Source organism: Gavialis gangeticus, unplaced genomic scaffold (assembly GCF_001723915.1).
Source record: "Gavialis gangeticus isolate Ggan-Ray unplaced genomic scaffold, GavGan_comp1, whole genome shotgun sequence".
NCBI lineage: Eukaryota > Metazoa > Chordata > Crocodylia > Gavialidae > Gavialis > Gavialis gangeticus.
Window position 1 is genome coordinate 148,894,679 of NW_017728992.1, and position 4,927 is coordinate 148,899,605.

Genomic DNA, 4,927 nt, shown 5'->3' on the forward strand with positions numbered 1-4,927 from the left:
GCATGATCAGGGGGCAGCAGGGCAGGCCCTATGAGGAGAGGCTATGGGACCTGAACCTGTTCAGCCTCCACAAGAGAAGGCTGAGGGGGGATCTAGTGGCCTGTTACAAACTAGTCAGAGGGGACCAGCAGGCACTGGGGAAGTCCCTGTTCCCCCGAGCATTGCCAGGAGTGACCTGGAATAACGGTCACAAGCTGGCAGAGGGTAGATTTAGGCTAGCTATCAGGAGGCGCTACTTCACGGTCAGGGCGGCTAGGATCTGGAACCAACTTCCAAGAGAAGTGGTGCTGGCTCCTACCCTGGGGGTCTTTAAGAGGAGGCTAGAGCTACACCTTGCTGGGGTTGTTTGACCCCAGTACTCTTTCCTGCCATGGCAGGGGGTCAGACTAGATGATCTACTCAGGTCCCTTCTGACCCTAGAAACTATGAAACTGTAGAAAGAAACAAGGTTAGTCAGGGAAGATCTACCGGCTATGAATCCATGCTGGTTGCCCTTGAGCATTATTTTTCCCACTGGACTCCCACAAATGTGGTCCTTAATTTTTTCAAAGGTGTTCTTGAGTATAAAGGTGAGACTAACTGGCCTATAGTTACCCAGATCCTCTTTTCTCCCTGTTTAGAAAAGAGGAACCACACTGGCCCTTCTTCAGTCCATTGAGACCTGTCCTGAGTGCCATGAGTGCTCAAACAGTTATGCCAATGGTTCAGCTATGACCCTGGCCAATTCCTTCAGCACCCTTGGATGAAGATCATCATGCATACTATAGATTACAATCCATGTCTCAGTCTCCCAAAGGGTGTAGTTACGCATTAGCACATTCTATATCTAAGGAATGTTAGGTTGTTTTAAAATTAGCATGAGCTGCAAGCAGCTTTAAATTGTTGTTGTAAGAGTAGTTTTCTGGTAACTCCTGAACATATTAAGATTGCAGGTACCACAAGGACAGACCTTTCTGCAATACAGTGTTTCAGTATAGCATTTTCTAGTTCTGGTAAAAAAACAAAAAAAACCCAAAAACTCAAATTTGCAAAACTGAAAGCAAATTCAATATCAGATTTTATTCTATGCAAACATTCCACCAAGCTCAGATGAATGTCCTAATAATCAGGCCTACTGCTGTTCTGGAAGGATCTCTGTGTCTCTTCTATCATTATATATACATAATTATAAATAATATTAAATATCCATTGGATGAAGAACTTGAAGCTGGATCTCTCCCATCCCAGGTGCATGCCCTAACCACTGGACTACAGAGTTAATGTTTCTCTTACTCTTTCTCTCTTCCTCATACTTAATGAATATTTAATTATTTTGATATAAAAATGGAACAGCTGCAGCAAGAGAGACACAGAGGCTGATAAAGTGATTTGAATACATACGTGGGAGAATGATGTTCAAATACCTGCTTTATTTTTTGAAGCAAAGATTTAAATCTAGCTTTTCTACATACCTTAATGACTTTACTGTTTGGTGCTTTCTTCCTTTCTTCAACCCCTCAATTGCTATACTTTTCCCTGACAAAAGGTTACACTTGGTTTTAGGTCAGTAGAGAATGAAAAACATTTTTTAAAAATCTTTTTCAGTACGAAAATAATGATGTTCAAACTAGACCTTGACAGAATTTAAGTGTAGCATGTCAAAGTCTGTGCCATGTTTGGCATATTTTTGTATCTGCATATATTTGTTCTACAAAATGGCTTTGTTCCTAATGGCCAACTAAGGTATTCCTATTGTGTTAGTGTTCCTAAGTTGCTGATTTAACACTTAAAATACATTATCTCCTTTTACTTAGGCTTGATCTTAAAATATTACGAAAGAGACAAGGTACTTTTGTTTTACACTGCAGTATAGAAAAACGTGACCTCAAGGGAAATTTTAATGCATCTGAGGTCAGCTACCTCAAATACCTATATATCTGATCTTACAAAGTGATTACTACAGACTGTCTTTTTGAAGTCCAGGACTGGGGCATAAATGGACCATGTAATAACTGAATGCTCAGCATTCAACTGCAAGTCTATAAAACACATCAATTGTGTGTTTCTTTACTGAAGTTTCTCTTGCCTCCTGAAACAGACAGAAGTAATAAGAAATGAATCTTTCTCAGTAACAGAGCTGTAGAGGTCTAATTCCATAAATAAAGTAAATACACTTTTTAAATTTATGGATAGTTGTGGCAGAACACGTTCAGTGCCTGCCACTTTAAGACTTAGATCAGGCAGCAGGGCAGCTGACAGGTGTGGCCCAGTCTGATGAGGCAGCACCGTGACCACAGGAGGGCCTTGTGATTTGGAGGAGGGGGCAGAACAGCCTTCACTTTAATCCAGGCTCTCAGAGCTGAGCCAGCAGCCTGCTACTAGCAGCCAGAAGAACAACACCTGGCTGAGCTGCTGATCAGAACATTGTTGGAGGTAAGGCAGGAGCTATGGGGATGGCAGAGTCCTGGTCCTGGGTATGACCAAAAACTACACCCTGCTGGGAAAGGATGGCCTGGTGGGACGGCCCATGTTGAGGTACTTCCCCAGAAATTCCAGGCCAGTTGTCTCCCCAGTGACAGGTGGGTAGGGGTGTCTTATAACCCCAGCCCCAACATCCTGATGTTAGGGCCAGGCACAGGGGCCAGGCATGTCTTCAGGTGCCTGAGCCCAATGGGGTATCAGACCCCGGTGGCCCCAGTGAGGGGGGCAGTTGAGTATGGGGCCAGGCACACTTAGGGAGAGGCACCTGAGCCCCAGTGAGGGGGCAAAGAGAGTACCCAGAGAGGGGGCAGAAGTATGTGTTGAGGCCCACACAGAACAGGGTGTGTGGTGGCAACCTGAAGTGCTGTGCATATGGTGTGTAAAGTAGGGTCTGCTCAGGAGGACCTGAAGTGCTGCAGCAGGGGAGTGCTGAATAGGGTTAAAGGAGTGACCCACAGTGAAGCACACAGGCCAACCCCCACAAGAGTGTTGATCTAAGGAGGCCCTAGTTAGAGGGCATGAGTAGAAGGCCCTAGTGGAAAGGTGTAAATTGAAGCCCCAGGAAGGGGACAGAAAGGCCAAAGTAAGTTCATGGATGCCTGAGGCCACAGTTGGGCTGGAGGCTGAGACCCCAGTAAGTCCTCAAGCATGGTGAGGCAATGTTTGGTTCAGAGGGAGACCCCAGTAAGCCCTCAGATGTTGTGAGGATGAGTTTGGGTTGTAAGATTAATAACTGCCCAGTGTGAGGGCACTGTGATTGAGAGCTCTAGTGGGGAGTGAGGGTCTCACGTGAGACTCTGCAGCTTTGCTCACAGTGTGAGGCACTGGAGCAATTGGATGCCATCTGCGAGGCATGGGGCATGGTATAAGGTAGGTTGGAGCCATGTATATTGTTCTAGGCATCGGGGCATTAATATGGGTAGCCTCCCACTTATTACATTTGAGTTTATCAAGCAGCAAGTTGTGGCAGGCGAGACTGTGGCAGTCTGAGTTCTGGCCCCAGAGGCCCCTGTCACAATAGTCAAATATCCATTTTAAGGATCTTAAGGACTTTGGGGCTTTTTAACATATCCACAACTTTTCCATAAGCTGTTATAAGGAAAATATAGTCAGGATATAGCCAGAAACATTCTCTATATAGTAACGTTGGACAACAGTAAATAACTAAACCAGTTCTTTCTCTTTCTTTCATGCATTCAAAGCCTTGACCAAACAAAACTTTCAATGTTGTATCAGGCTGAAGAAGTCCTATAAATCCTTTCCTTTGGGATAGTCTGATAAATAAAAAGTCTGAGTGACCAAATCCATCATGAGTTATTCCACTACATTAAATTTATCATAACGTCTGGCTGAATATCAGGTCTATCACCTGCTGACAGGTAACCATGGTAGCAACTTATTGGGTCTCTCTTATAGGAGGTGTGCATTTATGCAACTTCCTCTTTCCATTTCCTAGTTCAAGTATTTTATACTGTTTCCCTGATTGTGACTTTTTGACAGAAAAGGGAGGAATGTGATGGAAGAGTTAATCTGTCCATGAGTTATACATGATAGACATGAGTTATTGGCAATAAGGAATTATTGTAATTATATAAAATCTGCATCTTTAAAAGAAGATTAAGACAAGACTATTAAAATGCAAAATCATGGTCACCTTCTGCCAAGACAATTAACATGCAAAAGCATGCTTACTAAGGCCAGTACAAAAGGGAGATGGTTTTAGAGTGGGGGAGGTTTGCTTAAGGTGTTAAAATGTGGAGGTGAAACAGAAGTTATTTATCCAGAGCAAGGAATGCCAACACAAAAAACAATAATGGGCAAAGCATGAAACCCCAGAGAACCCAATGGCCTTAAAAAAATAAGGTCCTGGGCAGGTGGAAAGTTTATAGTGGTATAGTCAGCATTATACTGCTGCAGAGAAAAAAGCTAGCCACTAACACAAACGAGGGTAACATTAACCTATCTGATGGAGAGATACATTGGAAAGAATCAGGATAAAACTCTGATAAAATTGCATTGGCTTAAGCATTGTCTGTGTGCTTCCATCCAGGTTAGTTATTTACTAAAGGGAAACAAACTATTATCTGCTCCTCTGCCAGTTGGTAGCATGGGATGTTCATAGCTGTCTATTTTGTGGGGCAGCTGCACATCTCTCTTTTGAACCCTGATGTAATTTGCATTAATACACAAAACCAGTGTGAATTTAAGCAGAGTACGTATTCACCTGTCCTAACTGACTAATATATTTGGTCAGTGAAATGTGGGGCCCTTGCAGGACAAGACGGGGAATCTGGTTGTCACGCCAGACGACAAAGCCAACATATTTAATAACTTCTTTGCCTCTGTCTTCCTCAGTAAGGACCAGAACTGCCACCTCCCTGCTGGGCCCCCTTCGGGCCCCGGGGGAGGCTCACCTAGGCCTAGAGTGAGTGAGGATTTAGTTAGGGAGCTTCTGGAGGGGCTGGAC